The sequence below is a fragment of the Ovis aries genome, chromosome 2 (assembly GCF_016772045.2).
Source record: "Ovis aries strain OAR_USU_Benz2616 breed Rambouillet chromosome 2, ARS-UI_Ramb_v3.0, whole genome shotgun sequence".
NCBI classification, from domain to species: domain Eukaryota; kingdom Metazoa; phylum Chordata; class Mammalia; order Artiodactyla; family Bovidae; genus Ovis; species Ovis aries.
In genome coordinates, this window is record NC_056055.1 from 192,580,496 (window position 1) to 192,605,431 (window position 24,936).

General features: G+C 47.4%; 1 protein-coding gene and 1 long non-coding RNA gene across 4 annotated transcripts in view; one reads left to right on the forward strand and one right to left on the reverse strand.

The window, feature by feature from the left end:
* Positions 1-24,936, reverse strand: part of LOC121818724 (uncharacterized) — a 76,051-nt gene that overhangs the window by 35,030 nt on the left and 16,085 nt on the right. The window contains exons 3-4 of one of the 2 annotated variants that reach the window (XR_009599632.1): positions 15,065-24,936; positions 1-7,028 (exon numbers count right to left, since the gene is read on the reverse strand). The exon at positions 15,065-24,936 is cut by the window's right edge and continues 13,813 nt beyond it. This is a non-coding gene — a long non-coding RNA (uncharacterized LOC121818724). The other variant, XR_006058794.2, reaches the window with a different exon arrangement.
* The window catches only part of GYPC (glycophorin C (Gerbich blood group)), a 46,583-nt gene that overhangs the window by 1,628 nt on the left and 20,019 nt on the right, over positions 1-24,936 (forward strand). The gene's annotated exons all lie outside the window — the stretch shown is intronic.

The window sequence follows — 24,936 nt, forward strand, 5'->3', positions numbered from 1 at the left end:
CCTGTCCCTCTACAGTGGTTCTCCAGGATTCAGGTTTCAGACCTTGACCCTTGACCAATGACTGCAAACACTTCTCTTCCAGAACTGATGGAGATGCAGCCCTTACTTGCATACCATTCCAGATTACCCTTAGGATTTACTTTCTGGCAGGATCTCTGCCGTGGGAGAACCGTGGGGCTCTATTTCTCACCACCGCTGCTAACTCAGGCAGGATGTGTCTATATCCTTCCTGTCTCCGTTTACATCACTACCCCACCCCCAGAATCAGATATTACAACCGAGAGGACCTGCTGCTCCCTCCCAGCCAGGCCTCCCCTACCCAACTAGGTGCATAAACCCAAAGGCCACAATTATTGCGGAGGAGTTAGGTGCAGAAATCAATCGCCTTGCCCTTGATGGAGAGGGATCAGGCTCAGTGAGGAGATGGCCAGGTCTGGCAGCTTTATATAGAATGCGCTACCTCTGGCAAAAGCAGGGAGGATTGTGTTCAGTGCCAAATGACATTCCATCAAAGCTGTTGCTCAACCCCTCCAGATATCCATGGCTTTTGGGAGTCACATGGCCTTGGCACAGCCAGCAAGTGGACCTTCCAAGGGTGCCGAGAGTTGGCCAGTTATTTCTGGGGACTTGCAGTGCCTCCAGGGAAATAGGAATGTGGGGTAAGAGGTGTCCTATGTTTGCAGTGGGAGCTCACCAGCCCATCTACCATGGGGAGAGAGAGGCCCTTCACCAGCAAGGAGAAGCTGGCAAGTCAAGTCAATTTGCCTCTTTGAGTGGCAGGTATATAGTCCATCAAATGCCCTTCTGAGACCCCAACCTAAACACCTTCCAAAGGGTGAGCAAACACAACAGGCACTCTTAAGCACAAGCTACAAACAAAACAGGAAAATTTAAACAGGTGTTTGAAGAGTTCATAATAGGAAAGGATACTTTCTTCCCATCTCCAGGGCAGGAACTTTATAGATTTACGAGAAACTTTCTAGAAGTATTGTATATCTATACAATTACTTTTTCATTTACAACATGAAACATGTATTCTACTTTCATCTTTTTTTTTTTCATAAGACCATATTTTACAGAGTATACTTTCTCACCATATATATAGATCCATCCTTCTTGGGGCTGCATAGTATGAATATGAATGGGTTATTTAACCAATTCCTGCAAAAATGGACATTTGGGTTGTGTACAGTCTTGGATTTCTTTTTTTAACCAGACACAGTGCTGCCATGACAACCTTGTAAGTAGGGTTTCATATGCATATGTTTATGTACATTTAGGATACTTTCCCTCAGAATTTAATTTGGACAAAAAGTATATACATGTGAAATGTTTTTAGATACTGAAAAATGCCCTTCAAAAGGACACATGAATTTCTAACACATTTCTGACAGCCAGTGAAAATGGTGTTTTCGCGCACCCTCACTCACACTGTGCGGTTTTTATCTTGGCCAGTCTGTTGTGTAAGCCATGTTGTCACTTTTGAATGTGCCTCTGTAATTACACGTGCTTTTGTACTTCTGTAAGATACTGTGTTTCTTTTGCTGAGAAGTACCTTGTATGGCCTTTGCCCACTTCCTAGCAGGTTCCCTACCCCCAATGAGGAAATATGCCCCAGAAGTTAAATGAAGTGTCCTGTCTCTCATAGTGAGTGAGAGGGTGGCCCTGAGGCCCACAAGTGCTGTGTTGGGGAGTCAGACTTGATCTCCAACACTTACTGACTTTGAGGAGATATAGGAGACCTCGGAGCTTCAGTTTTCTCATCTGTCACTGGGAGTCAGAACAGCTACTTCTTGGGAATCGTGTGATGAACGAGAGAATAAGGGTCTGGCGCTGTGCCCAGTGATGTGGTATTGGCAGATGTTGTTGTTAACAGAATTTAGCAAACCTGACCTGCAGGTGCTGATCATCTCCAGAGTCTCCCTAGCAGAAAGCAGCTGAGTTTGCTTTTGATAATGTAACAGAAGCAATGTCAGTACCTACATGCGTAGGCCCATGGTCCAGCCTTGCCTGGGTCATTCCTCCACAGCCTGGACTCAAAAGCGTATTCTTCGCTGTTTTGCAGATGAAACACTGGAGGCTGGGGGATGATGATCCTCAGGGCTTCCTGGTCCCCAGGGTACAGCCAGGCTGTGGACTCAGGCTATGAGACCCCAGAGCCAACAGAGGCTAACCTGAGTGGGGCATTAGGGTGCATGTGGGCCTGCTGCCCATGTGTGCCAGGCAGAGCCTTCTGCTTCCCACAGGCCATGAGAACCATGCCCAGGAAACCAGGGCTGTGCCTTTGCACAGATGCTTAGAACCTGCCAACCACACCATAGCTTTTCACCCAGGCCTATGGTCCAACCTCAGTCCACCACTGCTTGCCGTCACTGCTTCTGTGTGGTCAGGCCTGACCCACACTGGGCCAGCTGCTGCCCTCCACAGCCAGTGTGGACCATTCCCTAGGATCCTTCCTCCTGCCTGGACCGCCCTGTCCCTCCAGCTACACCCTCACACCTGCCTGCTTCAGACCTCCAGGCTCTCTGGGTACTGCCCCCCACCATACACACACCTGTACCAGCTGGTCAGTTAAGGCCTCCCTGGGTCCTCCTGACACCAGAAAACCACTCACTGGGGCTCTGAGGACACTTTGCAGCCTGAGGAATTTTTAGGTCTGTCACATTTTCAGGAATTCTGACTTCTAAGAAGCTCTGTGACCCCAGCTGCCCCCTACCACTTGGGGCCTAGCTCAGGAAAGTGCTCAGCCAGCAACTCAGACATGAACAGGTGACTACACAGACCACCCAAGGGCCAACACTCCTGGGCCCATGTCCATTCAAAGGGCCAAAAACACCTTTTAAACTCATCTGCTCAATAGGTACTAATCTAGAACATTGCAGTGGACAGAAAGTCAAACCCAAACCAATTTTAAGGACATACTAATGGGCCCCGGGCATCACCACCAAACTCTTCTACTCTACATTCACTGATTGGTATTTCATTTTGACCTCCTCTGCTCCCCCACCTGCCCTCCCCATCTTTGCTCAGGGCTTCCTTCAGAGCATTACATAATCTGAACTTCTGTGGGAACACCACTTCCTGCCCTTAGTCGTTATAAACTTTAATTTGGGTACATCCTTCCAGAACAAATGTTAGTGTGCAAAATCTTAGCCAAGGGCAGATACTGTCAAGGGTCAGTTCTTTCTCTCAGGTCAGCGGGAGCATGAGCTCAAGACGCTGGGGTCCTTCACAGGCTGAACCTCGCACAGCTCCCCTCACCCTCCCTCCAGCCACTGGAGAGCCTGTGTGCTGGTTCTCTGTGGTCAAAGACAGCCATTGGCCTGCCTCTCCCTGTGATTTGTATCAAAGCATCACTGGCTGCCCACCTTCCTGCTCTGAAGTCCTGCCCTTCCTCTTGGCCCAACATCTTCTCCAGCTCTCATTCATGACTCTTTAGGATTGATAAATTGCTCAAGACTCAGTGTGGAGAAGGAAGTGGCAACCTACACCAATATTCTTGCCTGGAGAATCCCACGAACAGAGGAGCCTGACAGGCTACCGTCCATGGGGTCACAAGAGTCAGACATGACTTAGCAGCTAAACCAGTGTGGATAACTTTGTGAGTTAAAAACCCCAAGGGTAGGGGCCCAGTCATCGAGAGTCCCACCCCACCTCTGCACACACAATATGGTGAGATCCACTATCTGGAGTTTGACCAGGTGACCGCAATAAATATCAGAGAAAAGTCATCTTGAGTTTCCAGCGGGAAGGAGGGGATAAGTGCACCTGTTCTTAACAAGATCTGGCCTCAGGGAAACTTAACCAGAGCTGATCTGATGTGATACTGTTAGAGACTAACTGACCTACAGGAAGGGAAATTCCCACCTCCAGCTCATGCTAGCCTTCTGTGCCCACCTGCAAGGAGAGAAAAACACTGAGGGACACTTGTGAAGTTCCCAGTCCAGAGAGATGGGCTCACTAACAGATAGACCTCATTAGACCACAGGGTGCTCCCCTTCCCCTACCCTTCATCACCCCATCACAATAGGTCATTTTACCCAATATATCACATCTGGCTGCCAAGAAAAATTATAAGACATACAAGAAGACAAAACACACAATTTGAAGATATAAAGCCAGCACCAGAACCAGACACAATAGATATGGGAATTATCACACTGGGAATTTAAAACGACTGTGATGAATAACTCTTCATGACACTTTTGTTATAGTCTGTCTTGTATCTGCCACACCTCCCTTCTCTTACTGCCAAAGCATTGTGACTGGTATACTCTCTGCTGTTCAGTGGATGCACCTGTGACCTTTCCTGGGTCTCTGAGGAAAGGAGCCTTGAATTTGGGGCCTTTGGGAGGAACATGCTCTGGACAAGGATGCCCCATCATCTCACTGCACACCTAATGTGCATATTTTATCTCCACTGTAATGAACTGACTGGCACGTCACTTGCAGGGAGCACAGCTGGGACCCCCACCAACCTTCTCCTTCATACAATGCACACTTATATGGGAGTTCAAGTATGCAGCTACCAGCTGACCCTGGACCCCGGCACACACCCCCCTGAACCCTGGAATGGAGAGTCTTCTTGTTTTATTTGTAGCTGTGGACACATATTTCAGCCATGTCTTACAGTGAAGGGGATTGTGGTTGGCCAGATCAAAACTAGATAAATCGTCCTGCTTATCTGCCTTTTGTGCTGGGTTCCTATCTGTGACCTCTGTGTTCACTGGACAGCAAAGTCCCCAGCTGTGAAAGGTCCTTTCTCTTGGGATGTTCACCATACACACAGACTTTAGCAAGTAGGGAGTTCAGGCTCAGGTCCCTCTGCTGTACCTTATGAAGCTGTTTAATGCAAATACACTTGGCCTCAATTGTCTAGTGACAGGGAGGTTAGAAGACCAGTTTTAGAGTTCAGGCATTGGGTTTGAATGTGGATCGGCTCTGACTTGACTGTGGCCTTGAACATAGTGCTGGCCCCCTTGTTCTCAGCTCATGGGTAAAACTCCTATATAGAGCCTGGTCTGCATTTATCACTGTCCCTGCCTGAATGCTTTATGGTGTCCTCAGTGAGTTCTGGCTCACTCTCCACTGTACGGCTCCTCTCCCTATTTGCTCATTGGCCACTGAAAATAATACCAAAGATAGGAGGCAAAGTCTGCCCTGGTTCTAGGGCTCCAAATGAAGCCCTCAGACCTAGCACAGAAGTCACTTTTGCAATAACTCTGGGATACTGTGCCCTTCTGTGCTAGGACAGCTTCCTCCAAGGGATCTGTTCTTTCAGTATTTATCACAGAGTTGGCGAGGTGGGGCAGACAACACGTGTTCTCTCCCACCAGCTGTGTGACTTTGAACCAACATTTTACCCTCTGCAGCTTAGTCTTCTTAGCTAGCATCCGAGGAGAACAACCTTGCTCCCTCAGCTTCACTGCCTGCTTAACAATAAGAGTCTTGGCTGTCTTGAGGAAGAGTGGGCTCCTTAAAATCATACATGAATGAATGGATGGAGGGATGGATAGAAGAGGGTGGGTGGATGGAGGAAGAGAGGGATGGATGGATAGATGGATGGATGGGTGGGTGGAGGGATGGGGAGATGTGAAGTTCCAACCAGTGTAAACAAGTCTGATCTACACAGAGAGTGCTGTCGGTCCCATATTCACCTGTATCTTTCTGTCCTGTGTTAGCCCTGCCCCCTCAGTGGCCCCCAATGGCCTCTAGCTCAGCCTGATGCCTTGCCCCTCCCAGCACTCCTTGTGCACCCCAACCTTCGTGCCCATGGGGCTCCTTCTCTCCCACCTGGCCTGCAGCTGCTCCACCTCTCAGTGTCTTTCCCTTGATGTTGCCACTGGGCGAGTGCAGAGCTGGTGTCCCCTCTCTCCTGGGTGGGCCCCCTTCTCACCACTTCCTGCCTCCAACCCATGCTTGAACTCCTGCTACGAAGCTGGGCCTTCTCTCCTTTGGTTGTGCCCTGGGATTGACTTGTCATTTGAATAGCTTTCCTTCAATTTCTGCCAAAGTTCTCAATTTAGTGAATTCAGTTCTGCTTTAGCTGAAAATCCCGAGTTGTCTTTTTTTTTTTTACATTCTCTTTTTTCCCCCTTTTCCACAAATTCTATAAACTGTCCTGACCGACTGTCTCCCTGACTCAGAGCATAAAAAATTGGCCACACTCTGCTTAAGTTATCTCATTTCACCCTCTAGTAGCCCTATGGTGATTATTTTATCTCCATTTTGCATGTGATGATATAGAAACTCAAGAGGCAACGTGAGTTGCCCAGAGCCACCAACCCCTCGCTCATGCACAGCAGGTGTTTCTATGAGGGACTCAGCCAGGGCCACCTCACACATTAGGCACAGCACTTAGAGCTTTTAGAGAACCACAGAAAAAGGTGTTTCTTTTACAGTCAAAAGGGGAAAATGAACTTTTAAGACTAAACCTTGTATTTGTCTTCATATCAATGTCCCCTCTAAAATATGATTGTTATTATGGGGAGTAGGGAGAAAGGACCTAGGAAGACAGAGCACCTAGGCCCACAAAGGCCTCCTGGTTCAGCCCGTCCAGGCCCCAGGGCCTGGTGCCCACCGGTCCCTGCCCAGTGCCCACAGCCCTGACCCTCCTCTGCAGGGCTTCCATGTCAAATCCTCCCGCTCTCCCACTGCCCAGCAGTCCTGCCCACCCCCACAGAGACAGAGCTCTTGGGCTGCTGCCGTGGCTCCCCCATGCCTGCTCTTTGCCTCTACCCTGGGAGATTGCCAGAATCAAAAGGAAATGCTTGAGGATACCCAGAATACTCCCTTAAAAAAAAAAAAAAGAAAGAAACTTTGGCAGCGCAAAAAAATTTATTTCCTCAAACATGGATTGAACCCATGCCCCCTGCAGTGAAAACCCGGAGTCTTAACCACTGGACTGTTAGGGAAGTCCTATCTCTGTATCTCCATCTCTGTATTTCTCTTATCCTCTTGCCTTTTTCAGCCGTGACATTAGGCTGTTGTTCTTCACGTCAAAGTTTTAAAGGCTTTGTCCCGTTTCACTGTGAAAGAAGCAATTCGTGTTCATTGTACAATTATACATAAAAAATCAGGAAGGATATGAGAAGAGTCTCTCTAAGCAGACGTGATTTTCAGATACCTACGGGATAGCCAGGTGACAGGAGGAAGGCAGTTCATAAAGAGACTGGGCAGAGATACAGATGGAGGAGCTCAGTGGAAGGAGGCCACCCAGTAAGGGGCCCAGGGGGGCAGCCATGAAAAGCCTGCTGGGCTCATACTGATCACTGTGGATGGTGGATCTCAGCACAGGTGCAGAGGCAGGGTGGGGAGTGCAGTTGGCCACACCCAGGGAGGATAAACAGGGTACCCTGTTCAACCGGAAGATGTTACCCAGATGTTGTTTTTCACTCAGTCGTGTCTGACTCTTTGTGACCCCATGGACTGCAGCACATCAGGCTTCCCTGTCCTTCACCATCTCCCCAGATGTAGATTTTATTAATTCCAGCTTAGAAACATGGAAACTGAAGTTCAAACAGGCTATTCCCCCAGGGCCTCACCGGGCATCACTGGCGCTGTCTGGCCGCCAGCCTGGTGTATCCGTCTGCCTCTGGGATGTGGCAGACGGCATGCTGGGAGGGGTTGCCCATGACCCTGGGAGTCCAGTGGTCTGCTCATCGCCATATGTCCCTGAGTTTACTCTCCTGCCTTGGAAGGAAAGGCCTTTCTTTATCCATCCCACATGGGGCCAGTTGTTCTGGCTTTGCCCTCCTCAGTGAGCCCCCACCTGGTGGCCGAGCAGCTGCTGATGAAATGCTCCTTGTGGCCTTCGAGGGCTGGGCTGTGACAGTTATACCAGCTGAGGCCAACCCAAACACAGGTCCTACTCTTCCTCAGGGAGGCAGTGGGCAGCTGCCTTCAGGGTCGCTGCAAGGGCACCCAGAGAGAATAATGCCCCCACCAGTTCCTGGCCAATTCCTGGAATGCCTGCACCAAAGACCCACCCCTGCATTGGCAGAGTTGTCTTTTGTTGAAATATCACCAGCCGTGGGACCATTCCTGCACTCTGTGTTCTTCTTTGCTAGGCACTCTCAAATCTGTTTCCTTTCTTCATTCAGGAGTCACTAATTTTTGTTTATCCATTCTGTATACAGAAGTCTACATATGCTTACCTCAACTTCCCACTCCATCTCCCCTCCATCCCTCTAGCCCTTGCAATCAGCAGTCTGTTCTCCTGTTGTATAGGACAGAGAACTATATTCAGTATCTCAGGGTAAACTGGAAGGAAAAAGAATATTTTAAAAGGGATGCATATATATGTATAACTGAATTACTTTGCTGTACCAGCTGTAATTAACACAACATTGTAATCAACTATACTTCAATTTAAAAAAATAAAGAAGAAAAGGAGGCACTACTTGCCTTCTCTGGTAGGTGAATAAAGTGAGATGTTTAGAAACCCTCCTCAGAAATGTTAGGAGGGTTACACAACCAGATGTAGTATGTGGAGCAAGGTAGGGGTGCATGTCTCTGATTCCTTTGGGAATGCACTGTTTTTGCCACAGAAATTCACTCATCAGGTTCTTAAGTGGGGACAGGATGATGTAATGGCTTTGAGGAGCTGATGCTGGGACCATAGGGTCACCAAAAGGAATGAAGGCCATCCATCCCTGAATCTCCAAAAGCAGTGGCTTCCCACCTGGAGTCCCCATCCCTAAAACATACACACGTTAAAAAATAATGTCACAGCTACAAATCTCCATTGCAATTATTTTCAGGAGAAATGACATTTCTACAAAATAAATTGTGAGATGAAGTCTGGAAATATGAAAGAGATAAAAAGCCCTTCTGTGTAGTGGAGCTGGGCGGCCTGGCAACTCCACTCCAGGACCCCCTTGTGATTGTCACTCTCAAGTCATGGCTGGACACCGAGGGCTTCAGTAACCCAGTTTTCAGTCTCCTGGCTGGTGCGTCCCAGAATGTCCACCTGAGGTCTCATTTTGGGGCTTTTGGAGGGTCCGTCCATATTAGACATTTTCATCACATAAAATACTCTCACTGTGGTTAAATTGAGGATGGTATGGCAACTCACTCCAGTAAACTTGCCTGGAGAATCCCATGGACAGAGGAGCCTGGCAGGCTGCAGTCTGCAGTCACAAAGAATAGGACACGACTGAAGCGACTTGGCATGCATGAACATACATGGTTAAATTATTTGCCTACAGTCAGACTGCAGTATACACCCAGCTGTCCATTACTTTACCAGTTAATCCACAAGAAAGGTTGTTATCAAACTTCGAGGCTCCGTGAAGAAAATCTTAAAAGTTAGAAACTATTGGGTCGGCCAAAAATTTCATTCAGGTTTTTAAACTCAAATGAACTTTTTGGCCAATCTAATAGATAGATGATTCCATTAGGGAAGCAATTTATCCATAAACGTTTACTAACGACCATGTACACCCCTGGTTCATCAACAGAAACTCGAAGACTTCTATGTATCCCCCCTGCCCTAGGGATGCAGGAGGAGATAAAAAAAAAAGTCTAGAGAAGATCCTTGTCCTCAGAGCATCGTTGGACTTCTTGGTGCAGCAGAACACACATCATGACAGGAATAAAAAGCATCCAAACCCCTTACTGAGAAATTTCTTAGCAGAAATTCAGGTTCCAGATTGAATTGCCTGTGTCTTCTTCTGATACTTCATAGCTAAATAGACATCTAGCAATTTAAAGACTAACTTAACTTCTCAAATATAAATTGCTATCTAAAATTAGTTAACATTGACAGCTAATGTTAAATTATGGTGTATTTCTCCTTAACTTGGCATAGGTTTATCTTGTTAAGACTTTTTCCTTGAAGAACTTGTCAACACACAGCCTAAAAGTTGAGAATTATGTTTTATTTGGTGGATAAATCTGAGGACAGAAACCCAAGATGCAGCCTCTCAGATAGCTCTGAAAGACTGCTCCAAAGAGGCAGAAGGGAAGCCAGGATATATAGAAGTTTTTCAACAAAAGACCAAGTAGTTGGAACATCAAGTAATCAAAAGATTACTGTTTATCAAAGAAAACTAGACATCTTAAGTTAATGAATTCAGCACTTTTCTGTGTCTGGGAAGATGCAAGAATCTGCATTCACCGAATTAATTTCTTTGATATGCACCTTAGCTATGTGGGGCCAGTAGCCTGTGCTTTCTCATCCTGGGTCTCCGAGGGGTGGCTGCGCAGCAGTGCTAGATGGCAGATGTCCTGTTTCCATCCTAAGTTCCCTCGGGTCTTACTATCTGAGTGACTATGATGAGATGGGTTGATGGCTGCAACATTCTTTGCTTACTGATGTGGCAGGCAATATTTTAGTTCACAGACCAACGTTCATTGTTGAGACTGTTCTAACTCAGGGAATGACTGAAGTTAAGACAAGGTGAAAGAATGTTAAAATACAGACAGTAGTGCAAGTGTATGGGGTACCTGCTGTGAGCGTGGATGATCTGATGTGTCACACGTGCTGAGCAAATGTTGGTTCAAAGTATTCTTTCCTTGTCACCATCCTTCTCTGTGAGATGGGTCTGTGGATGGTGCCTCCCTCCTCTGGGTGTAAGACAGGCTGTGAGCAGCAGGGCTGTGATTTGAACCCAGGTGCTCCAACCCCAAGGCCATCTTTTCAGCCCTGCTCAGTATCACCATTTGTATGTGTAGACAGTGGCGAGTTTCAACAGAGAACAAAATTCTCTGCCCCAGGAGTGAAAGAAGGTTGGTTCCAATGGGCTTTTTAGCTACGCTTATTTATATCAGGCTTTGGTCGCTACTCCTAGGTCATTTCCTATTTAAGAATCTTGGAGCTTCTGAAAAGATCTTCTGGAACATGCTATTTTTAAAGAACTAACTCGAGTGAAATGACATTTGTCACTCACTGAAAAGGCACATAATGCTAGAGAAAGTCAGAGTACATCTTTGAAGACATTGCAGTCAAAGACAGATGAAATCCATGGTTTTCCTCCAAAGTTCAGACACCCTGTGAGACTGTGTTTCCGGGCTGTTTATTTCCTGAGGCTTTGGTCTCTGGCCAACTGTTCACTGTCCTCTGTTCCTTTGGTAAAAGCCACAGGGTCACACTTCCAGAGGCATAATTATCTGGGTTCCTGCCCTAGTGCCCTGGGGCTCTAGAAACAGAGGCCTGACTGTCTATGCAGATAAAAGGGTGACCGCTCACTGCCCTGCTTTCTGCCTGGGGTCTCCAAGGTTCTCCTTTGAGCTCCCGTGAGTGGGACCCTCCTCTAAGAAGAAATGAACAGAGGATGGTCATTCTCCTCGGCCTTGGTTCCTGACGTCTCCTGAGCCAACCAGCTCCACTCAGGAACCCTTGTACAAATGCTTCCCAGACCTCCTCAGGCCTCCCTGGAGCAAACCCGTGGCAAAAGCCAGGCTGTGACCACTTGAATAAGCAATTTGTTCTGGTCTCGACCTGACATCTCAGGACTCAAGATTCCCTGGAAGGACCCTCTATGATGAGGCCTCTCTAATCAGTGCAATTGGCCAGGGGAGCTGCACAGACCCCAGTCAGAGAGGGCAGGCCATAGCCTTCACTACAGAGATGGCCTTGAACCTGTGCAAGGTTTAAATCAAAGGTGAGACCTGCCACTCTCATACTATCTCATCAGCCACTGTTTTAACCCCACCAATAACCAGTGTAGGTGAACTTGAGTTGGTGACTCACTCTCTCTGGCCTCCACGGCCCTGGTGCCTGCATCCTGTCATACCCATGGAGTGTTCAGGACACAGTGAGCCATGGGTGCAGCCAGACTCTGGACTCTGTGCAAAGTGGCCACAGCAATAGATGGTGTCCTATGTTCTTACAGCTAATGATCTTTCATCTTGTACCTCTCACTTCCCTGCTTTCTGCCTGGGGCCTGTCTATGGTTCTCCTTGCTCCCTTGAGCAGGGCCCTCCCCAAGAAAAAATGAGCAGAGAGTGGCCATTTGAAAGTATAGGCTGTAAGCATGTCAGACCTGGGTTCAAGATGCGGCTTAGCCACTCGAAGCTCCATCCTCATGCGCACCTTAAATGAGATGTAGGAAAGGCCCAGGCCTAGCACTGAGCCACCACAATGCAAATATTAGCATGAGGGGGAAGAGAGAGGCTCAGTGACACAGAGACTTAAGCCACGGGTCTGCAGACTAAGGCCCATAGGATGCCTGTTTTTACAAATAAAGTTTTATTGGAATGGGCTTCCTTGGTAGCTCAGCTGGTAAAGAATCTGCCTGCAATGCAGGAGACCCCGTTTTGATTCCTGGATTGGGAAGATCCCCTGAAGAAGGGATAGGCTACCCACTCCAGTACTCTGTCCTGGAGAATTCCATGGACTGTATAGTTCATGGGGTCGCAAAAGTTGGGCACAACTGAGCGACTTTCACTTTCACTTTATTGGAACACAGCTGCACCCATTCATTTGTCTAAACAAACTTCCTTCAAGGGACAACAACAGAGTTGTAGCAGAGACCACATGGCGTACAGACTATTTAATGTATGGCCCTTTGTCAAAAAAAGTTTCCCAACTGCTGTCTTAAACCAACAGGAGCATCTCCAGTGGCTTGAATTCTAGGCCTGGAGCCCACCTGGCCCCACTGCACTTCTCTCTGGAGGAAGCCATAGCCTTATGGATGGATAAGATGCCACAGAAGAAAGACCGGCAGCCAAGGCTAGGGACCAGGCAGCAGCCAGGGAGGCCCATCAGGCCAGGCCTGGCTCACCTGTGTGAAGATGGAATGACTCATTCCCGTGACCTGATCCACCCAAGCTGCCAAGGGAAGGGTCCCTCTTGTGGCTTTTACCTTCTTTTGCCCTCTTGTCACCCGTCCACCCCCACCCCCATAAACATAGGCAGCTGGGGCTCTCCTACCGCCTTGCAGAAAATCTTCACCCCAACTGGGCAGGTATAGGAAAAAGGGCCACACATCAGACAGGCCGTGCCTGGACCAGCCAGCTCTCCCGTCTCGTTCAGAAAACAGGGCTTCTCACCAGGGCCCAAGCATTGGGCTAGGAGCATTGTCCTGAACCTGGTTTTGTTTTTCTTTTTTTAACTTTGTATTTTATATTGGCATATGGTTAATTAGCAATGATATGCTAGTTTCAGGTGTACAGCAGAGTGATTCAGTTATACATGTATGTGTTCTTTTTCAAATTGTTTTCCTATTTAGGTTGTTATATAATATTGAGCAGAGTTCCTGTGCTATATAGCAGGTCCTTGGTTGTCCATTTTAAATGAAACAACATGTACATATCAATTCCACACTTCTAGTCTATCCTTCCTGCTAACCCTTCCCCTCTGATAACCATAAGTTGGTTCTCAAAGTCTGTGAGTCTGTTTGTGTTTTGTAAATAAGTTCATCTGTATCATTTTTTTTAATTCCACATTTAAGCAATATCAAATGCTAGTTCTCTTTCTCTTACTTCAGTATGACACTCTCTAGATCCATCCATGTTGCTACAAATGGCATCATTTCATTCTTTTAATGGCTGAGTAATATTCCATTGTATATAAGTACCACATTTTCTTTACCCAACTTAGTGACATCTTTCCCCATCTCAGGAGGTTATTATCCCTCTTCTCAGATTGGATATGTTGACTCAGAGGAAAAAGTATGTCCACATTTCACCAGTTGTAAGATAGTGGACCCTGAGTTCAACAATAGATTCCCTGAGTCTACACTCCTACTCTGCCTCTGCCACCGGCATCAGCAAGCTTTTTAGCCCAGGCCATGAGTGTGTTTTGAGCACCCACTGTGTGTCAGGCCCTGGGGATTTGACAGTGCCCCAACCAACAGTCATCCAGAAAGAGAACTTACATTTCAGTGGTGCTGGACAGATGGACACGAGACCTGCAGGTAGAGTGCTCAATAAGTCAGACGATGCTAAGTGTGGGGAGGAAGATCAAGCCGGGAAAGGAGAGAGGCCCAAGGGCAAGAGGTGGTGCCATTCTAAAGAGAGTGGTCAGAGAATCTTCACTGGGGAAGGTGATATTTGAGAAAGACCTAAAAGAAGCCAGGGAGCCAAACGTGGGATTGAATATCTGAGAGGAGGCACAAGAGGCAGAGCACAGCACACACAGAGGTCCTGCAGTAGGACCGGGCTTGGCCCGATCAAGGAACTGATAGGAAGCAGTGCAGCAGGGAGAGGCGTGGGAAGTGGTGACTAGGAGATGAAGTCAGACAGGTAAGGCAGCAGAGGGCCAATGGGACTGTCTCCCAGCACCCATTGTAGCAGCTGGAATTCTACCACCTTCCTGAATTTCCCTGCCAGAAGGTTTCTCATCCCGAGGGAGGAGCCCCTCAGCATCTCTGCTAAGGCTCTAGCAAGGTTCTGAGTCAGCCGTGACACGTACTGGGAGCTGAGAAGAAGAGAAGAGGATGGCAGAGAACTCCTAAGTGATGCCTGAGATGCAGTAGTGACGGAGGCCTTCACCAGGCACCCCATTTGTGTTTATGCGTGTGTGCTCAGTCATGCCTTATTCTCTTGAGACCCCATGGACTATACCCCACCAGGCTCCTCTATCCATGGGACTTCCCAGGCAAGAGTACCGGAGTAGGTTGCCATTTGTTCTCAGATGCCCTGAAAGATGCCTTAGTTGCAGGCCCACATGTGCACATACACACACACACGCACAAAGGCTGGTTTTCAAAGCCTCTCTGAAATTACTAGTTGCATCTTCTGGGTGGAGTTTTTCTGCAGGGCCATGCTGAGCTCTACATGAAATGAATATGGGGATGAGGCTCCTGGCATCTGCCCTCACAGGCACTCAGGACTCACAGGGACCAGCTAGGAGTGTTACGATGTGGGACAGAGCCCCATGCAGAGTCAGGGAGGGGGACATTGCCTTCTCCTCACAGCTCTGGATCCACGTAGGCCCTGGGGAAACAGTCCAGCAGAAGGCACAGAGCAGTCCCCAGGCTGAAGGGTCTGGCCCAGCACGGGTGGAGAAGAGAATCAGGAAAGGATGTGGACAAGTGTGCTCTCAGGCCCAAGACTCCTGGGGCCCAGGCTGCCACCTGCCTGGGAAAGGTGGTCCCCACAACACCCTCAGCCTCACCTGGGAGCTTCACAAAGAAGATGCAACCATCAGTTCCAGAGAGGCTTCTGAAAGCGGACCTCTGCCTGTGTGCATAGGTGTGCTTGAGTCCCTGGTGGAATGAAAGAGCAGCCTAGAAACACAAAATACAAAACACCCTATTATCAGAAGGGTGATGAGACCAGTGTGGGCTCCTACAGTTCAGCTTAGAAGCCAGGATTCTACCACCTGAGTCTCTCTACACACCCATGTAAGAGGCTCAAATTAATGCAACTGGTCACAGAGGAAAGTCCCACTAGCAGCCAGGTTCCTAAGACGGGAACAGAGGTTGAGGTTTCATCTGCTTTTGGTGTATACACTGTTGTGTTTAATCTGCTGAGCTTCCCTGGAAACCATCTGGTTAAGTGATGGGGGCCAATTAAATATGGCTCAGGAGCTCATCCTGGCTGCCTCTTGCCCTCAGATATCCATCATCCCTGCATGCGAATGGAGGTGCTCTTCAAGTGACTGGCTTCTCATCTCCATGGGACAGGCATGCTGGGCTTCGGGTCACCTGAGCACCCTTTGTACTTGGAACCTCTCGCATATACCAATGCATGGACGTTTCTCATCTTGCCTGGTCCTCCCTGCAGCCTGGGACAGGCCAGAGGGTGTGGAGGGAGGGTCAGCCTCCCCTGAGATCTCTCTAAGCGAAGGGGCCAGGCAGGCTGTCCTTGTGCCCACCAGGGAAGGGAGTGCTCTTAGACACCACTTAAATGAAGGGTCTGGGATCCTCACACAACTCGGTATTCTGAGTGTTCCTGGAAAAGGGACAAATGACTGTACCAAGGCCACACCAATAGCAAATGGAAGAGCCAACCCCACGGCCCAGCTGTCACTCAATTCCATAATGTCTGCACCCCACAGGCTCACTTACTGGCGGGCAGTATCCTCCTCCATGATGCCGAGTGCTTTTTGTGCCATGAACCTAGGGGATGTTTTTTACTCAGCCATTAACAGTATAAAATAATACCATTTGCAGCAACATGGATGGACCGAGAGATTATTACACTAACTGAAGTAAGACAAAAACAATTACCATATGATATTGCTTCCATGTGGAATCTAAAAACAAAGATATAGATGAATTTATTTACAAAACAAAAATAGACCCACAGATAGAAAACAAATGAATGGTTACCAAATGGGAAAGGAAGGGGGGATAAATTAGAAGTTTGGGATTAATATAGTATTAATATATACACACTGCTTGCGTGTATGCTAAGTCACTTCAGTCATGTCTGATTCTTTGAGACCCCATCGACTGTTACCCACAGGCTCCTCTGTCCATGGAATTCTCCAGGCACAAATATTGGAGTGGGTTGCCATGCCTTCCTCCAGGGGATCTTCCCAAACCACGGATCAAACCGATGTGTCTTATGTCGCCTGCATTGACAGGCAAGTTCTTTACTGCTAGTGCCACTTAGGAAGCTCATATATGCGCGTGCCCACATACACACATTTACACATGTAACTGAATCACTGTTCTATATACCTGGAACTAACGCAACATTGTAAATCAACTAGTCTTCAATAAAAAATTAAAATCTAAGGGGATAAATGCTTCACGCTTGGACCTGGTTCACACCCCCAACACTTGGAGAAGGAAATGGCAACCTACTCCCGTATTCTTGCCTGGAGAATCCCATGGACAGAGGAGCCTAGCAGGTTACAGTCCATGGGGTCACAAGGGTCGGACATGACTTAGTGACTAAGCCACCAAACCACCACCACTCACACACACACACACACACACACACACACACACACACCCCACACACACAGGAGACACGGCCAGCAGCACTATCAGGGAGCCGTCCTCTTTGCTTTCAGCTCAGGTCCCGCTGGCTTCTGAGTGGGGTTGCCCGTGCCCGTGAATCTGCCTTGCAACAGCATCAGGCAGATAGCCTGACTGTGTCTGCATGCAAAGGCATTCTATTTCTCCCAGGTTTTTTTTCTTCCCTTCCTTTATTCACGCTGATGGAAATGGCTCCTTCACCCAGGCCTGCCTCTGATAAGCTCCAGGCGGTTTCAAGAAAGCGGAGCGGAGCCTCTTATCAGACAGCAGCAGTGGATCTGGTGCCAGCACTGGGCGGACCTGGTGCTGATAAAATGGGCCTGGGCCCAGCTCACCAGCTGCTTTCTCAACCTGACCTCAGGGCCTGACCCATCAGAAGTGAGGGTTGCCAGACCCAGGAAGCTTTTTTGCTTTCTTAGGCACTAGAGCTGACTTCCGGTGACCACAGGCAACAGGACGTGATAGGAAGCCACTGGGGACAGAGGTTTGGCAATGAGGCTGATGGGACAAGGACCCCAGGAGGCCTTAGGGCTCTGACAGGACAGTGGGAGCTGACTCCTCCCAGGGGCATATCGGGATCAAGTGTGTGGTTTGAGCCCTTCCCTGCGAGGCCCTACTGTTCTTAGTCCTGGATAAGACACCCCAAGACTGGGGAAGGGGAGGTGTTAAGGCATTTGGTCTAATGTGACGTGATCACGTTTGAAGTAGGTTTGCCAGATCCAAAAGCTCAGGCTGCCTGCCCCCTTCCTGGGAGCTCTGGTTTGAAGGAGATCAAAGAGTTCATCTCCCCACCCCACCGCCCCCCACACACCCCATTTGAAGACAGAAATCCTACCTTCAAACATTAACTTCTTTTCCTTTAAGCTTGGGTCACTGTTAAATTTCCTGTCCTTGAGGTAGGACAGACTGGGCTAGCTGACTGTTTTGTGAAAAGTGACTTGGCCATATGGAATTGAGAAGAATAGTACTGATGAACCTATTTGCAGAGAAGGAATGGGGACACAGACATAGAGAATGGACTTGACCCAGCAAGGAAAAGAGAGTGGGACGAATTGGGAGAGTAGCATTGACATACACTATCATGTGTAAAACACACAGCTCTTGGGAAGCTGCTGTGCCTGGAGCTCTGTGATGACCTAGAGGGGTGGTATGAGAGTGGGGAGGGAGGCTCAAGTGGGAGCGCATACATATATATAATTATAACTGGTTTGCATTGTTATATGATGGAAGTCAACACAACATTGTAAAGCAAATATCCTCCAACTAAAAAAATTTTTCTTAAAAAGAAAAATACCTTTCCTGTAATAAGCAATAAAAATTGATTATAATATATGTAAAAAAAAAAAAGAAAGAAAGAAAAGTGACTTGGCCTTTCTGACCTTATTTGTCCCATTTGTAAAATGGGTTGGTCATCCCTATGTCCAGTGCCCTGCTGGGAGCACCCAGGATTTCACAGGTGGAGGGCATCTTGCCTCCACTGGTCACCAGGGTTCCACCACCAGGCTTTGGCCTACACTGGGAGACAGGGCCAGGGCCTAGCAGCAAGGTCAACAGTAGAGCCTCAGTCTGGGTTTGAAACCTGGCTCTGTCCTTGGACACTGTCTCTGAGCTCCAGTCTTTTTATATTTAAAGCAGGGATGGAAACGCCAGTCTGGCAAGGTTGTTTGCAGGAGTTCAGTTCTTGAGAGCTACTCGTGATTTGTGGCTGTCCCATGAGAATGGTTTTGAATGAGAAGCATCTTGAGTGTGAGATGATGTGAGTGAATCCCCAGCACAGAGCAGACCTATAAAAAGCCGTAGCAGGAGCCCAGTTGATCTGCTGGCTGCCCTCTGCTCCAGGTGCTTAGGTACATGAATATGTATGAGGTTGAAGATCCCTCCAAGATAAGCAGAGACAGCAGGCTTCCATGCAGGGCAGGTCTTACAGGGCCACTTGGCATCCTGGGCCAGTGCCTGGATGTGCAGCCACCGAAGAGGCCTGCAGGGTGGGTGCAGAGGGGTACAGCCTGTCTTTAGATGGTCTGCAGGAATGCTGTCGAAGTAAACCTCATGGGGACTTCACTGGTGGTCCAGTGGTTAAGAATCCACCTTGTAACACAGGGGACATGGGTTCAGTCCCTAGTCGATGAGCTAAAATTCCACATACCTCAGAGCAACTAAGCCTGTGTGCCACATCTACTGAGCCCATACACTCTGGAGCCTGGGGGTCACAGCTTGAGAGTCCATATGCCACAACTAAGACCTGATACAACCAAATAAATAATACATTTTTTAAAAAGGTTGACAGCACAGCCAGGAGGAGCAGCAGCTCCTGACTCTTAGTCCCTAAAACGGGACCACACAGGTGGCCTTCCCTGAGATGGACACCAAGCTGGAGAACTGAGATTAGAGGAACCAGAGGAACCTGATGTATTGAGAAACCAGCTTTCCCTGACTGAGGCTGACAGCTACTCAAGGCCAGAGAAAAGGCAGGCTGAGGGGCAGAGCAATAGGACCAGCCAGGGTGGCTGCTCTCATGAGCTGTGTCTATGGAAGAAACAGCAGGACTCCTCAAATCTCTCCCCTGGAATCAGTCAAAGCCTCTTGTGTAATCTTGAGAGCCAGAGGACCAGCATGTATAAATGTTCTCTGTAGTGATAAAGGCAAGAGAGATGGTCTTCACACCTAACAGCTAGTAGATGCTTGATACAGTGTGTTTTGCGATCACTGCCAACTCCTGCTTTTGTAACTACATATCTGGAAAATTTCCTGCTGTGTTTCACTGCACTGCTGGGAGGAGCTTTCACTCAGTAAGCTTTTGATGATCACCTAGATGGTCACCTACCATGTGTAGGTCACCTGGCAAAATATCAGGCACCAAAAGGAAGATGCCAGAGCCCTCAGTGTGCCCCAGAGTTCTTTGATGTGTTTGATGTGTCTGTCCTTAGAAACAGAAGGTCACTTCCTTCCAGAAGATCAGAACAGATGCCCTCTACAGGTGGCATTGGGCCAGTGTGGATTGATGTGTGGACATTCACCAGATAAGCCGGGTGGAGTGGACATTCCAGGCAGAGGGCACAGCAACAGCCAGAACCTGGGGGTGCAAAATATAATTGGAGTTCATGTGACCTACAAGGGGCTGACATGGGACAGAAACGATGTGAATGTGTGAGATGACAATGTGGGAATTTGGACTGGCTTGTGGCTGTCACTCTGAGTTTAGTCCTGGGAGCTCCCAGTGGTCTCCTCTGGGTGGACCCCTCTTAGGGAACTCACAGTGCATCTGTTAAGTTGTCAAAAGAACTGAGCAGTCCATGGAGCTGTCATGCATTATTTGGGACATACTAAAAATTGTGTTGCTATTTATCTAGAAGTGAAGTTTAATTATCATCCTGCATTTTATCAGAACATGAGTGTTTTTCAAAGGCTCTCATGAGATGGTACTGTCCAGTCAGAGTTGAGGACCATAAGCCAGGGGCTCCTGCTGCTCTGAGCAAGCTCACTGTCTCAAGCCCCAGGCCAGGTCCCTAACTGCAAAGACTCTTTGAGTATATGAAGCATTCCCACTCTTAAAAACATTTTTAGGGAAGCTTTTGAGATTTCCTTCTTATTCATCCTTTCCATCTAGTTCATGGATGCCTCCCACAGCAGGTAAAAAACCTATTTTTGTATAAATTTGAAAATCTGAAGCCAATTAATTTTTAATATTTAACTGATGCAATTGTAGAAGTGATTCAATGACTGGATATACTTATATACAAAACAATAAATCCTTATTCATAATGCTTTAACACTCCCAACACACATGTCTTCTTAACTAACTTCTAACCACACTCCTTCCAGAACCTCAAACTCTCTAAGTTTCAAGGCCCCCAGCACTGTCAAGCGAGCCTTCTTGGCGCCCCCACCTCCCACCTATACCTCCTTCTCCGCGTGCATTACTCTCAGTCCTGTCGTTCTCTTACTGGGTCATGCTGATCCTTTCTTGGTAGCTCCAAAGGGCTCTTCTAAACTTAGAAGAGAGAAGGCTTTCCTCTCCATTCCTGTACTACAAACTTTCTAGAGATTTTCTTTTTCTATAATCTCTCATCTGCTCATTGCCTACAAGAGAAGACACAGTTTATCTAACCTCACCTTTAAGACTCTTCATTACTCACCAAACAGATGAGTGATAAAGTTTATTAATGACATCAAATGGGATAGTGATGGTGGAAGATGTAATAAGACAAGGAAAAGGAAGAGAGGAAAATAAACTAAAAACATGTAGTTTAGTCATTGATATTTTTCCTTTCCTTTTCCTATTCCGAATAAGAGGTATAAAATTAAACATTGTATTTGTTTTAATGTAAAGTCATTCATACTAAAAAGGATAAAAGTATTTCAAATCTACATTGTTTTAGACCATCTGGCTTACCTGGCAGTCCCTCCCTAATCCTGATTACTCAAATAGATCCAACCCTGTAGATGGCCAATGTCTTTTGTGCTGACTCTATTTTTGCTCTCTCTACTTGGTTTGCTTAAGAAATCGGTACACCTGTCCAAAGAATAGTAAATTGTGTTTATACTTTCCCTTAACCCCCTAATATGTACTAGATTTCAAACCCAATTTTGAGGTGCTGAGATCCCTGATGAGGCAATATGGACAATCCTTTCTGTTTATATTAGCTGCATTAAAATAACAGGAGAGTGAAATTCACCCTTCCTGTTGGTCATTAGACCTTAACCCGCTGTGGGACTTTAAATAAACCACCTACAAAATTCTGGAGTGAAACAAAGTTTAAGTTTGTTGGCTTTATTTGATTAGGTTTCCAGGGCATTTATCACTTTCTGTGAAAGAAACATTTAATTTAGATGGCAGTTGATTTGTGTCGTGGGATTTCAATTGACAGGAGGAAGAGTTATGTGTGTGTTTATGACTTCTTTGCTTTTAAAAGATTAATGTTAGTGAAACATAAATCACAAGACCTTTAGAGGAGAGAGATGCTGGAAAGACAGAGCAGGAGTGCGTCAGGGTGATGGATTGAGACATATTGCAAAGTATCTTCATCAGGGAGGAAAAGAGAGGGAGGGTGGGACACAGGGGTGGTGGGGTGGGAGCAGTGAAGAAAAGTGGCTTTTTCTCCCCACGCACAAAGACTATACAGGGGCTTGAACTAGAGCCAGGCAACTTCTTAGCTCCATTGCCTGATGCAAACTGAAGAGATGAGCTGATGACTTCCTGAAGCCCCTTTCCTGCCCTGATAGCCAGAGGACAAAAAGAGTGCTAACAGCACAGCAGAAGTACTCAGGAAGCCCAAGTATTCCAGGAGACAAACACTCCCTGCCCCCCAAGTCACAAGAAATGGTCCCCTGTTCTGCTCCCCCAGGCACCTTACATCCAGAAGCCAAGTGCGTGAGTGTGTGTGTGTGTGTGTGTGTGTGTGTGTGTGTGAGAAAGAGAGAGACAGAAGAGGACCTATTCTTAAAAAGGTGGGAATGATAGGAAGAGTTGTCATATGTTGGATACAAACCTCCTGGGAGCCATACAGGTGCATCCTTCTCTACAGATCAGTGAGTTGAGGGTTGGAGATGGTCATAGTGGAGGAGCCAGGATTCATGACCGTCTCTCCCTGGCATTGCAATCCACCCTCCCTTCACATACAAGGTGCTCCCTTGAAACACTTTCAGACAATTTTTGTAAAGAGCAGTTTGCTGATATGCATTCTCCTTTCTCTTTACCACCACCTCGAGCAACACATTCCCAATATTTAGATCAGAATGCACCCTCTCTTTCCTAGTGTGCTTTTCAAACACTATTCCAGCAGGAAAAAAAAAAAAAAAACTACAGTGGTATTACTCACAGTATCAGCTAACATGTATTGTGCCCAGACTCATCTGTGAGTGTGTGCAGACACCATCATATGCATCATCTCATGTCATCCTCACAAATAGCCTCAGAGGCAGGCTCCCTCATGACCCCATTGCATACGTAGCAACAGTGAGCCCAGCATGGCTCCACCCAGGGTAAGGAGAAGGCAGAGTCCCTTGATGCAGCCCCCTCCCTGGCTTGGGAGGAAGAGAAGAATTCCAGGGAGTGGAGGGGGAACATGCTTTCCTTCCTTCAAGGATCATTCCCTCTGTCTTCACCTTTTGAGTTCATGAATTGAAAGTCCTATATCTCTGGTTCACTCTGGACTCCCCTTAGGACATCCTGGAAGAAGTACTAGTGTCTGTCTGTAGAATGCAATCACCCTACTCCTTCATCTGACAGGCTCTCCCTGAGGCTTTGATCAGATCCCAGGGCAGCACACCCTACCACCACTTGCCACCATCCTTTTCACTTTCCGGGCCTGACATGGGTCTCTGTGGATCCTGCCTGTCAAAGCTCACGAAGAGAAGAGAAAAGCATTTTCTATCTCCTGTTCTCTAACTTATGGAACCCAATGACAAAGCGTGGCTAACGACATCATCATCATTTACACATGCAGTCTGATCGAGGACATTTAGTCATGTAATTAGGTACCTAATTGTGCTGAAAATGCAATTATATGATTTCTTAAGTGAATTAAGTCCTTGGAGAAGTGGTAAGGATTAGCACACGTGATCTAGCTGGAGAGCAGGGACCATGGAAGGCATGTCAGCATGACTATGGCCCACACAGAGGCCAAGTGGCCAGTACTTGAACCACATGGGTGACCACGTGAACACATGCACAGGCACACATGCATGCGCTGTACACACACACAAGATGTCAGCTTCACCTTCACAATGATCGACTACAAACCAAGAACTTAATAAATGAGAGCCATTAATATCGCTGGGAGCTTTGTGTACCTCTGTGAAGTGACGACTGTTTAATGGCTCACTTGGAGACTCTCAGAGAGATTATTTATTTAACATGTGAGAGGCAGGTGTGTAGAAAAAATAATGATAAAAGAGTCAGTTGGGACATGTCAGAGGATATTTTATGCAACATCACTTATTCATCCAACAACCCAACATTGTGTCAGATAGTGAGGGGTAAAATACAATCCTGCCTCTTTATAGCTCAAAAATGAGTGTAGAGATGGATGACCACAAAGCATTTTAGTGATGATTTGAACAAGTTGTTCAGCAAACTACAACCTTCAGACTAAACCCAGCCTGTGACCTGTTTAGCTAAGAAGGGTTTACACATTTTTAAAGGCTTATTTGAAAAAACAGGAAAACTGATAAAACAAAGAATATGCAACAGAGACCATATATGGGCTGCAAAGCCTACAATATTTATGAGAAAGGTTTCAGCTCCTGCAGGAATAGAGGAAGCAGCAGATGAGCCCTATGCAGAAATCAGGGAAGGCTTCTCAGAGGAGGTGGCATGACCTGAACTTCATGGCTGCTAAGCAGGAGTGTCTACAGCATGGTACAGCATCTCCATCTCCCCAGGAACTTCCTTCTGGCCAACCAGTCCACCACACACAAGAAACCACAAAGGATAAATTTAGAGGATTTGTTCCTGAAAGAGTCCAGAGGTTCTGAAATGTCAGGCAGTGGGGTGTGGAGCTGCACAACAAAAGTGGGGTGTCCCACTGCACAGCAAAAGGACTGGATGTGGCTGGCTGATCCCCAACACTGAGACAATGGGGAGGGACAGACCACCCGGCTTCTCATGTCCCTGTGGTCTCGATGCCAAGGATGTTAGCCCTTGAATCACCAGTAGGTCCAACCTGGGGACTGAGCAATGTGGCAGAGAAAAGCAGCTGCAGGGAAAGGAGAAGCCACACAAACGCCTGGACACCCAGGCCTTCCAGTTATCCCTGTCCCCAGATCCCTTTATCTCCCTGGCATCTCAGCACACAGGGACCACAGGCTAAACCACCCAGCCTCCTACCCCAACCCGACTGAACACACCTCCCCTCCCTTGCAGCAGAAACCTGGCTTTACAACTGGGCACAGTGTGGAAACAGGAGACACTGTTGTTCCTTCCTTCCTGAATACACACATCATGCACTCTTCTTCCAAGCAGTCATCTGCTGTCTGTCTCAGCATCTCAGCTGTCTCACCAGCATTATTGTGTGAGCTGTCCACACACACACACACACACACACACACACACACA